General features: G+C 34.4%; 1 protein-coding gene and 1 pseudogene across 2 annotated transcripts in view; one reads left to right on the top strand and one right to left on the bottom strand.

Moving 5' to 3' along the window:
- Positions 1-12,959, bottom strand: part of RB1 (RB transcriptional corepressor 1) — a 177,176-nt gene that overhangs the window by 64,312 nt on the left and 99,905 nt on the right. The window lies entirely within an intron of this gene.
- Positions 431-598, top strand: LOC115291007 (annotated as a pseudogene).

Below are 12,959 nucleotides of genomic sequence, written 5' to 3'. Positions count from 1 at the left end.
AATATTAAAACAGCACTAAAAATTATACCTTTTGGCTTATATGTCACATATGTGATTTTTGCTGATGGCCAACATAACTGGTTTCAAAACTGTTAAGCAAAAATTGCTATATTTTGTGTTGTGGTCTTCTAAGACTTCTTTAGACTGAAACACCTAATTTTGATATAAGCTACTTAAGAGAAGGAAAAATATTGACATGTATTAAAAAATAGAAAGGGATGATGAAAAATAGTTTGTAAGAGTTATAGAAAAAGTTGTTTCTACAGAAATAATTACAAAGGTCAGGTATATCATTCTCGCACTTTCATGGTAATCTTCATCCACCCAGGCCATTTATTCTTCATTAGAAACTGGACTGTGGGAAAGTTTATTTTCAGAAGACTTTGTTTAAATATGGGAGTTAGATCCTGGTTTAAAAGTACCTAGTACAATCGCTTCTCGGCCTTTTGGCTGAGATCAAGGGTAGTATCTGTTCTTATCAGTTTAAAAGTACCTAGTACTGAAAGTGTACAGTATGCCTGTTACAAAGATAGTGCAAAAGTGTACATATTTATGTATTCTTTTTATTTATATATTTTTATTATATAGAGAGAGCATGCATGTTCAAGTTGGGGAGAGGGGAGAGGGAGACCGAGACAGGGAGAATGAGAGAGAAAGAGGGAGAGAATCGCAAGCAGGCTGCCCGTTCAGCACAGAGCCTGACACGGCATAATCCAATGACTCTGGGATCACAACCTGAGCTGAAATCAAGAGTTGGATGTTCAACTGATGGAGCAACGTGTCCTGCAGGAGTATTTTTTTTTTTTTTTAAAGTCTGTATTTTCAAGATCTCAGTATTGGATTAGGGAATCCAATGTTCATTTTTGTTTAGGACTCATGTATTAGTAAAAGATGAGTCATTTTACTTTTCCACCTTTCTCATTTTTACTGTTCAAAAGAAAAAACCAGAATGACAAAACTTAAGTTATAAAAACTAGTGTGACTTAATATGTAAATGAAAACTTTTAGATAATTATCCTAAAACACAGAAAGGGTAAGTATAATGATACGATATTAATAAAAATAACAAGTTTGAATAATTTATTAGTGAGGATAAAAATGGCCAGATATTAAACTCTAAAAAGGAAATCAACTTAAAAAAAAAAGATAGCAAGACAGATTTATGTTAGACTTTGAAGAATTCTTAAAGAGTATAACTGAATCTTAAAGAGAAATTATTATATTTTAACAGATGCAAGAAACATTGAAACTCAGCAGGAAGAAAAAGAGTTTTGAAAGAGAAATCCAGCTGTTTCCTATTCTAAATTTCCTTATCATGTTCTAAATCCACACTTATAGGAAGAAACTACAAATACTTCTGATATTTGGCTATTTCTGGCAATCAGTAAACTAATAAAACCACATACACAAGGGCTACTGACATGCATTTTGAAACAGACTAGATTGTGACAGTTCAGAGTTCTAAAAAGATGCCATAAATATTTGGAAAAGATAAATATAAAAAAATTGGTTCTAATTTATTATGAAAAGTAACTGAGCTTAGATGGTTTAGGAACAAATGCCCTAGAATGTTTCCAAAATTTTATTAAACTTAGTGGCCTCTTATTTTGCTGGAGGAATTTAGAAACTGTATTAATTGAAATACATATCTCATAAGGTACTTGTAAGTTTTTATTTCTTTCACATACAGATTTCAGAACCCTTCCTCACTATTATAGGTAGGATATGACTATAAGTTTAGAAACTGAAAATTCTAAGATTATATTTCAAGAAATTTTCTAACATCATGACCTTGCAGAAGACCCTCTGAGCAACAGAACAATTCCACAGGTTAAGAAGTACAGAGGACCTTTCTGAGTGATTCTTCTACAATTGCTATCTCCCTTCTTGTTTGTACTTGCATAATGAACTAACACTGCCCTCAGGTAATCACTGACATGATTCATAACTAAAGCAATATGACAAATTCCAACTGCAGTGTAACAGTAAACACTGCCCACATTTAACAATGCTGGAGTTCAGTTATACCTTTATCCCCCTGAACTTTTTCCATTTTTAAAAGGGAATGGGGGCGGGCAGCACCTGAGGAGAAAAGTTCTACATACTTTTAGTAAGTGAGGATAAACAGATCTAATACAGTATTCTCTGTTCTCTTAAAAAAAAATCACTGTATAGAGGATTGTGCTCTTTCTAACAGTTGTGCTATTTCTAAAATGTACCTCTCTAATATATGTTCATTTATTCTGCACAATAACTCTGAAAGATAAGTACTATTATCCCTGTTTTATAGACAAGGAAACCCGAGATGCAGACATTACTTGTTCAGAATCACACCAAAGTGAGCTACATAGTATCTCTGAACCTTATCTGTAAACTAGGGATAGTATTATTTACCTTTTGTGAAAATTGAGATCTGATAACTCCAAAGCCCAGGTTCCTCCCACTACAGCAGAGTGACACACAGAAAGAAAGATACAAATAAAACATGAATAAAGAAGCTAATCACTACACTGCATATATCCAACAATAAACTAACACACACCATAAGGAAGCACTGAGGTTAAGAGCAGTCTCTGGAACCAGATAGCCCATGTTAAAATTCTGGCTCTGCCATCAACTTAGTTTTGTGGACCTGCAATATAACAGATTACAACTGCAATATAATAGCAAACACTGTCCACATTTAATAATGCTGGAGTTCAGTGATACCTTATAAGGAAAAGGTTCTCAATTTTTCTGTGCCCTAGTTTCTTCACCCGTGAAATGGTGGTAATAGCATCTATTTCATAGAGTTTGCAACGTAAATGAATTAACACATTTCAGCACTTTTAATAGCACCAGTAAGAGCATGCATGCTAGTATTATTTATTATGATTTCTACACTGAAATGTTACATGCATAAGTGAGGATCATTTTGAGGCAGGTCTGTATGTGATCAGGAAAGATTCTAAAGAATCATAAGCCAGTTAAGAGCTTTTTAAAAGCACTGCTACGTAAAGCAAGTTTCTTTTAGCTACACTTAAGGGACATTTCTGAATTGTTGATTTTTTTTTAACGTCCCCAGATTTCTTTACTCCCTGGTGTCAATTCATGAACAAGTAAAATGTATAATATTAATGATAGTGGAGAAGAAAGGGAGACATGAATGGACAAGTCTCCCCTAAAGTGAACTCTAGCAATTACTCATGTGTGTTAGAGTGTTCTCAAGATTAAAGGAGGAGGCAAATGCAAAGAGAAAATAATGGACTACATGGTCAAACATGGGATGCAAGACTGGAAGGCACTTGAGTGAAGATTTAGACAAGGAAAGATTTTATGTTTAAAGCCATAAATAGATCTGGATTAAGAACTCAAACTCACATCAGCATTCAATACAGAAGACTTGCATTGATTGATAACAGTCATCTCTGTTACACTGGGTTTTCCATTTATTATTTTTTAACATATAAGGAACCATATAAAAAACCATTTAATGCTTCCCTGATTCTTAACAGCTATGAAGAAATAGAATTATTTTACTAAATTGAGCTTATATTCTTAGATATTTTAAGCAATCATCTATTCCCATTTCAATGGATAATTATTAATATGAGCTAAGTACCTTTATCTTTGTGCTTTTTTTGAATATCCATATTTTTTTACTTCTCTCTAGACTAGAGAATAGAAAAGAAGGCCACTATCTAACATTTTATTCCTGAGATACTGCCATTCTTTACTTTCCCCTTTCAGGCTCTACATTTTTTCATTCTTACAGAAGATGTTAGGCATACCTGGAATCTTTTATTAAAAACTGAGAGAAAACTCAGTTCCAGTATCTTAATCTATCAAAACTGATTTAGCTTTTCATTTCACTTCATTTTTATCCCTCCCTTCAATCTCTTTCAAGGTTGATCCAAATCCCTAATGTTATCTACCCTAAGTTATTCTAGTAACATATTATATTAAAACCACGGTGCACCTGGGTGGCTCATGGGTTAAGCATCTGACTCTTGGTTTCAGCTCAGGTCATGATCTCAGTCATGAGATCCAGCCCTGCATGAGTTCCAGGCTGGGCATGGAGCCTGCTTAAAATTCTCTCCCTTCCTTTCCCTCTGCCCCTCCCCATCTCACATGAGCACAAGTGTACACATGCAATCTCTGTCTCAAAAGCAAAAACAAACAAACAAAATAGGGACCATTTCCCAAGTCATTATATATCTCACAGGAAAAAGTATAATTCCTTTAAAGTATCTGATATACAGAATACCAGGTATGGTCCAAACAGAATTGGGGAAAAAAACTGAGCTAAAATATAAGGAAATGAGATCACTATGTAACCTTTTGATGAAAAAAAAAAAAAAAACTTCAGTATTTTATAAATTGTGAAGCAATCTAAAAAAATATGAATCTACATTCTGTATTAGCAAATAATTCTTAACATTTAAATAGTTTTGTAGAAATAAAATATTTGAGCTAGAAGGACTCAAATATTTTGGTCATTTTCAATTTACAAAACAAAAAACTAAATCAAAGACATGGAAGAGTTAGGACCTAAAGCCAGGTCATCTGATTCCATGTCCCACTTTAGGCAGGCTATCTCTCCCTGGATAAGTGTGGTGTGCTCCACAGATGAAAAGAATTCTCTGGCTATGGTAAGTGTTTGAGAAATAGTTGAAGTAAGGCTAGGAAGGGACAGATTACCATAACCAGGGAAAAGAGGCTAAATTTTTCTGAATGGCAATAAGGAGCTATTATCGTTATCTGAACAGAAGCATGGCATGAATAAGTATTTAGGAATATTAACTCAGTACCAAAGTCATAGTGGCAGAGCTGGAAGACTCATCAGGAGCACATGGTAGATTTAAGAATGAAATGATCTGATCTAAGCAAATCTAAATGAAAATAAGATCTTTAGAATAAGATGAATCTAAGAGACATGTACAGAGAAAGAATGAATACTCAGTCTTCAAACCTGGATGACTTGAAAAGTAATGTAAAAATATAGAAATTGGTAAGATGTAGTTAAAACGAAATGAAATAATTTCAGTTTTGACTAATGAAGTCAAGTCTCCTAAATCTTAAAAACTACTAGTTAGTTATGGGAGTTCAGGGCAAGAAATGAGAAATACACTGGGTCAGAATGAGAAAGGTTAAAGCCTTAGCTATATGTTCAGAAAGAGTCAGATTTTCAAAAATTAAAATGTTTTCTCTTACCAGCAACAACAATAACAAAAAAAAGTAAATATATGATTATTTTAAGCACTCATGAAGTGCTTTTAAAAACCCAACATAAAAAATTTTCCATTATAGTAGGATAGCTGTTGTATAAATATATGTCATCATATAATTTCATTATCCTTATCCATATTTTTAGAAAAGTGTTAAATATGACTTAATCATTATCTTATAGTTCACTCACTTTCCTGAGACACAGCTCTCAGAAAAAATGTACCTCTTTAAAAAAAAAAAACCAATGTCTAATGGTAAATACTAAAACCTTTGTGTAAAGTACACAAGAGGTTAATGATCTACCATACAAATATAGAACAGATATCCTTGTTGGCTTTTTCAGAGCCACAGGCTTTTCTGCCTTTTGTGTTCACTTCCTGACAAGTTTGGCATTTCAAAAGAACACCAAAGAACCTTAAAAATTTATGTTTGTTAACAAATTGGAACTCAAAAAATATAAGCTGTTCATTATAACTGTACTGCTGTGTAAAACAGGCTTTCATTTAAAATTTGGAAAAATAACTAAAAAAGAAAGAAATAAAATATCTTCTTATATAAAAGTGCTTTGGCCAAATATTTGTGTCACTGAAGGAAGAAATCCGCTAATGTTTGGTGACTAAAAAAAAGTAGTACCACAGAGTCTTTTTTTAACGAGTTAGCTGTATTTAACAACAATTAAAGGATATTCAACTTGCTTGTGCCTTATTAAAAGTAAAACAATAGTTAATAACTAGTACTTCTACAAACTCCATATAGTAAGTTTGCCTACAAAAGAGTATTATTCAGAAGATATGATGCATTTAATATAGGAAAAGATAAATAAAATATTTAGGATTCCCTCAATATTCTTTAAGCAGGCATATTTGTAAAAATATTATCAGTAAATACCATGCATAACTCTTTCAGCCATGATGATGAGGTAACAAATAGGACTTGTCTTAACTCCAAAACTGAACTACATAAATGAAACAATAGTTTTCTGACACTCAACAACAGGCAGCCAAGGACTGTAATTCCAGAGAGAAAGAAAACACATGGTAAGCCTGCCCACTGCCTCAGTTCTCATAGAGAGAGTTCCAAGGCTATAAGGCAAGAAGACACTGTAATAAAGCCCCAAGGTCTCCCTCAAGAAAAAACAGAACTGAGAATTCAAGGAAGCCAAGGTAGCTAAAATTAGCTGGACAGAATACCAGAGAGGGAAGAGTTACACAGAAAGGAAAGAGGTGCAAGGAGAGAGCTTTCTTCAGAGGAGAACCCATCAGTGCATACAAACTACCAAAGCCAAAAAAAAAACCATTGGAAAAGGCAGAAGCATTCCAGAAGCCGACACAGGTCCAGGAAGAGTTATGATTTCCATCAGCCAAAATGGAACAAATCTTTTAATACATGGAACAGGAGGTAGAGTACTCACAAGGGTGTTACAGATTACTCACAAAGACTGCTCTGGCTTTATCGAAAAACAATTACAAAAGCCCTGAAAATGATCAAATTATTTCCAAGAAACTAAATTGTGTACCAAAACAAAATTCAAGCATAGCATAAGGAGTATGAAAGTATCAGGACTGCATAAAGTAAAGCTCACAATGTCTGGTATCTGATAAAAAAAAATTACAAAGCAGACCCAAAAAAAGCAGGAAAATATTAAAGGGAAGTATCAGTCAATAGAAACTGACCTAAAAAGACAGAGATGTTAGAGTTTGTAGGCAAGGACTTTAAAACAGTTATTATAACTATACTCCATATGATCAAGAAGGTCAAGGAAAGCCCAAAAATGTTTTTTCCCCATTAAATTAAAGAGTAGTTAGAAGACATAAAAAAGGATTCAAATAAATCTCAAGATGATAAGCACAGTGTCTAAAAGTAAAAGTGCAACAGATGGAATTATAGCAGATCAGACATTCAGAGGAAGAATGTAATGAAATTGAAGACATAGCTATAGGATCAAAAATGAAACAATAAAAAACATCTGGGGGAAAGAAAAATAAAATAGAGTATCGGTGAGCTGTGAGACTACTTCAAGTCACCTAACACGTTTATGACTAGAATCCCTAAAGGGAGAGGTGGGAGGAGTCAACTGAAATATTTGAAGATAATAATGGACAAAAAATTTCCAAATTTGATGAAACCTATAAAGACCACATATCCAAGAATTTTAAGCAAGTGAAACATGAAGAAAACTAAACCAAAGCACACATAGGCCTACCATAAGAAACAAGAAAAAGCTCAATCTAAATTTATACCTAAAGGAACTAGAAAAAGAAGAAGAAAGCCCAAGATGAGTAGAAGAAAATAAGTAACAAAGAGCAAATATAAATGACATAGACACTAAAAAAATAAAAGAAAATATCAATGAAACCAAAAGCTCGTTCTTTGAAAAGATAAACAAAATTGATAAGACTTTAGCCAGGCTCATCAAGAAAAATAAAGACCTAAATAAATAAAATCAGAATTGAAAGAGAAGTATCAACCTGCAGCATATAAATAAAAAGAATTTGAGACTGCTATGAAAAACTGTATGCCTACAAATTAGACAACCTAAAAGAAATGGATAAATTCCCAGAAACATACAATCTACCAAAACTGAATCAGGAAGATATAAAAAATCTGAACACATCAATTACTAGTAATGAAATTGAATCAATAATGAAAAAACTACCAAAAAAAAAAAAAAAAAAGAAGTCCAGAAACCAGAAACATTCACATGTGAATTCTACCGAACATTTAAAAAAGAGTTAATACCTATTCTTCTAAAACTATTCCAAAAGACAGAAGAGGAAGAAAAGCTTCCAAATGCATTCTATGAGTCTGCTTACCCTGATATCAAAACCAGACAAAGACTACAAAAAAAAGAAAACGACAGGCCAATAAAATATCCCTTATATCTATACATAGATGCAAAAATCCTCAAAAAATATTAGCAAACCATATTCAATAATACACCAAAAGGATTATTCACCACAATCAAGTGGGATCTATCCATAGATACAAGGATGGTTCAAAATTTGCAAATCGATCAACATGATATACCACATTAACAAAACAAAGGATAAAAACCATATGATCATCTCAATATATGCATAAAAAGCATTTGACAAAACACAACATTCATTCATGACAAAAACTCTGAACAAAGTGGGTTTAGAGGTAACATATCTCTACACAATAAAGGACATTATATGAAAAACTCACAGATAGCATAACTCAATGGTGAAAAACAGTTTTTCCTCTAATATCAGGAATAAGACAGGAATGTCCACTTTCACCACTTCTATTCACCTTAGTCCTGTAAGTCCTACCCATAAGACTCAGATAAGAAAAAGAAATAAGAAGCATCCATATTGATGAAGTTAAACTGTCACTATTTGCAGATGATGTACACACACACACACACACACACACACACACACAAAATCCTAAAAACTCCACTAAAAAACTATCAGAATAAATGAATTCAGCAAAGTTGCAGAATATAAAATTAATATCAAGAAATTGAAAGCATTTCTATAACACTGATAACAAAGTAGCAGAGAAATTAAGAAAACAATTCCATTTAAAATTATACTAAAAAAGAATAAAAACACCTCAGGATAAAGTTAACCAACGAGATGAAAGATCTGTATTTGAAAACTATAAACACACAAATAAGAAATTCAAGAACACACAAATAAATGGAAAGATATTCCATTCTCATTGATTGGAATAATGAATATTGTTAAAATGTCTGTTACCCAAAGCAATCTAGATTAATTGCAATCCCTATCAAAATACCATGGCATTTTGCACAAAACTAATAATACCAAAATTTGAATAGCCAGAGCAATCTTGAGAAAGAACAAAACTGTAGGTACCACAACCCCAGGTTTCAAGATATACTACAAAGCTGTCATAACTAGTATGATATGCCACAAAAATAGACACATAGGTCAATGGACTAGAACAGAGAGCCCAGAAATAAAACCACATTTATATGGTCAATTAATTTATAACAAATAAGGCAAGAATACATAGTAAGAAAAAGAAAGTCTCTTCAATAAATGGTGCTAGGAAAACTGGACAGTTACATACAAAAGAATGAAATTGGACCACTTTCTCTTACCATACACAAAAATAAACTCAAAATTAATAAAAATTTTTTAATGTTTTATTTATTTTTGATACAGAGAGAGACAGAGCATGAGAGGGGGGAGGGGCAGAGAGAGGAGGAGACATAGAACCAGAAACAGGCTCCAGGCTCTGAGCTAGCTGTCAGCCCAGAGCCTGATGCGGGGCTCGAACCTACGAATGTGAGATCTGACCTGAGCCGAAGTAGGAGGCCCAACCGACTGAGCCACCCAGGTGCCCCTCAAAATTAATTAAAGACTTAACTGTAAGAGCTGAAACCATAAAACTCTGAGAAGAAAACATAGGCAGTAATTTCTCTGATACTGGCCACTGCAACATTTTTGTAGATATGTCTCCTAAAGCAAGGGAAACAAAGCTAAAATAAATTGTTGTGACTATATCAAAATAAAAAGCTTTTGCACAGAGAAGGAAATCATCATCGATACAAAAAGGCAGGCTGGTAAATGGGAGAAGATATTTGCAAATGACATACTTAATAAGGAGTTAATATTCAAAATATATGAAGACCCCCATATAACTCAACACTAAAAAACAAAAAATCTGATTGAAAAATGGGTAGAGGATTTGAATAGATATTTTTCCAAAGAAGACCAGAGATAGCCAATAGATACATGAAAAGATGGTTCAACCAGTATTCATTGGGGAAATGCAAATCAAAACTACAATGAGATATCACCTCACAACTGTCAGAATGACTAGATTCAAAAAGACAAGAAATAATTGACCAGAGGCCTTATGGATAAGATAAAGTCATTTAACACATATCTTGTATGTTATATATATTATATACTGTTTTCTTACAATAAAGCAAGCTAGAAAAAATGTTATGAAAATTATAAGGATTATAAAATATAGTATCTACAATACTGTTTTTATAGAAAAACATCCAGGTGTAAGTGGACCCATTCAGTTCAAACCTGTTCAAAAGTCAATTCGACTGTATATATTGTCTATAAGAAATCTACTTTAAGTATAAAGACACAAATAGGTTAAAAATAAAAGGATAGGATGAATATGCCAAGCTAATATTAATGAAAAGAAAGCTGGAGTGGTTTTACTAATCAGAGAAAGCAGTTTCAGGTATTACCTGTAGTATTACCAGGGATAAAGTGGGTCATTCCATAATAATTAAGGGGTAGATTTATCAAGAAGGCATTATAATTCTTATTGTTTATGCACCTAAATTCTATATGTAAAACAATAAACTAGGTTTTGTTAAAGAGATGATTTTAAAAAGTAAGACAGGAGCTTTTCATTTTTAGGAACTCTAACCCTCTCCCTCTTCTAGAACCTCTTATCTTAGGGTTACTTCCTTCAAACTTTGAAGACTTTGGTCCCTAGTCCATACTCCTCCTCTCTACCACATGTCCTGGGTGACCACTGCTCACTCAGCCTCTTGGTTCCAATGACCACCTCATTTCTTCATATGCACTCCAGTTTATTCATGCGCTCCCAAGATTATTTCTTAGAATACAGTGAACTATGCAGCAATGTTTTATCTGGAATATGAAGTTGAAATCTCTTACTCTCTATTAAATTTCAGTGAAAGAGGTTTCTTAAAACCTCTACTTTCTCCATCACCCTGCTATCTCTTCTTTGCAACTGAAACTACAAAACTTACCACTTCACCCACTGACCAATTTCCTCACTTTATTTGCCCCATTATCACTCTACCACATCTGTGCTGGTAAAACCCAATATCCTGGGTCAATCTAGCTGCTCGTCTTTTTTAATCCTACATCTGGTTGTTAGGTGATGCTGGAAAAAATAATGCCACCACAAAGAGCTGAGGTGGCACCACAAATTTTAAATTTATACCTTCAAATTTTCCCTCAGCGCTGCAAGGCAATCCTCTTATCTTTCATCACTCACTTCTATTATAGTCCTCAGCAACAATTTCAAATTGTAAGCACTCTCCTCAAACTTCTGACTATACCACTTTGCACTCCCAATCCACCCCATCATCCCACCCTCAGCAAACTTCTCAGCTCTATTTTATATATAAAAACAAAGCCATTAAATGGAAACTTCCTCATTTTCTGCCATGGTACACACATACCAGCCTTACTTGTAACTGCTTCTGTCCTTTCCATTTTGCCATACAATATTTTCCATAAATACATTAAATGTATTTTTGAGAGAGAGAGAGAGAGAGAGAGAGAGAGCGAGCATGCGTGCAAGCATGAGAGCATGCGATCAGGGGAGGAGCAGAGAGGGAGGGAGACACAGAATCTGAAGCAGGCTCTAAGCTCTGAACTGTCAGCACAGAGTCCAGAGCAGGGTTTGAACCCATGAAACATGAGATCATAACCTGAGCTGAAGTCGAACGCTTAACCAACTAAGCCACCAAGCTGTCCACCTTGCCTCTTTTCAAACAAGAGATGACATCTATTCAAGGGGACCCCATGAATTGGGATAGGTCCTGTGATTGCTCTCACCAACAGAATACAGCTTTCAGCTACAGTCCTTTCAGAAGCTTGTTGGAAGCCAGCTGCTCTGTAAGAGACATGGCTACCCTAACCCCAAACTGCTGTAAGATGACAAAGAAAAGGTGACCTTGTACTGAGGGGCAGCCAGGAGCCAGACTTGTGAGTTAAGCACCATGGAAGTGGATCTTGTCCGTGATACCGTAAGTCAGGGATGAACTGCCCAAACTCTTCTCAAATCCCTGAATCATGAGCAAAATAAAACGGATGTTTTTCAGCCACTAATGTGTCATCCAGCAACACAGAACACTCCTAATGGCTCTATTCCATCAACATTTAATCCTAGCTTCCCCATCTTAAAAAATAATCTTTCCTCCGCCTCACACACGTGGCAGCTATATCTTTATTTCCCTTCACAGACAAGACTCTCATAAAAGTTATCTACAATCACGTCTCCACTTTATCTCTCCAATTCACATCTCTTCAAAATTCCATGGCAATCTACTCGTGCCTCTACCACTTCTCTTAACAGTCCTTGTACCAACCATCACCAGTGGCTTCCTTGTTGCTCAAATGAATGAATACTTTTCAGTTCTTACTAGCTGCTCCTATAGTATCTGAAACAGCAAGCATGGACTCAGACCTTGTAATGTCTTTATGACACCACTTATTTTCCTCTCTCATGTCTCTGGCTGTTCTATTTTGATCTCTTTTGTTGTAGGCTTCTGTTTTCTGTCTTGCTCTTAAATGTCAGAGAGCCTCAGGATTCTATCTTTAGCCATATTCTCTTCTTAGACAGCAGTCCCCTTCAACTGCAGTTTTGCTTTCTATGGTTTCAATTGTCCAGGCAACTGTGGTATAGAAACAGAGGATGCTCCTTCTAGGGCATCATCAGATGGTGAGTCGGAACCTAACTTCACCTCACTTCATTTCATCATATAGGCATTTTATCATCTTACATCATCACAAGAAGAGTGACTATAATACAGTAAAATACTTTGAGAGATACAGACGACACAAATTTTATTACAGTATATTGTTATAACTGTTCTATTTTTGTTGTTGTTAATCTCTTACTGTGCTCAATAATAAGTTAACTTTACCGCAGGTATATATGTACAGGAAAAACAGTACATAAGTGTTCAAATACTATTCATGGTTTGAGGCATCCACTGGGGGTCTTGGAACACATCCTCTGTGGAT

The sequence above is a fragment of the Suricata suricatta genome, chromosome 4 (genome assembly GCF_006229205.1).
Source record: "Suricata suricatta isolate VVHF042 chromosome 4, meerkat_22Aug2017_6uvM2_HiC, whole genome shotgun sequence".
NCBI lineage: Eukaryota > Metazoa > Chordata > Mammalia > Carnivora > Herpestidae > Suricata > Suricata suricatta.
Note: the sequence above shows the minus strand (reverse complement) of the source record. Positions and strands in the feature narration are given on the sequence as shown.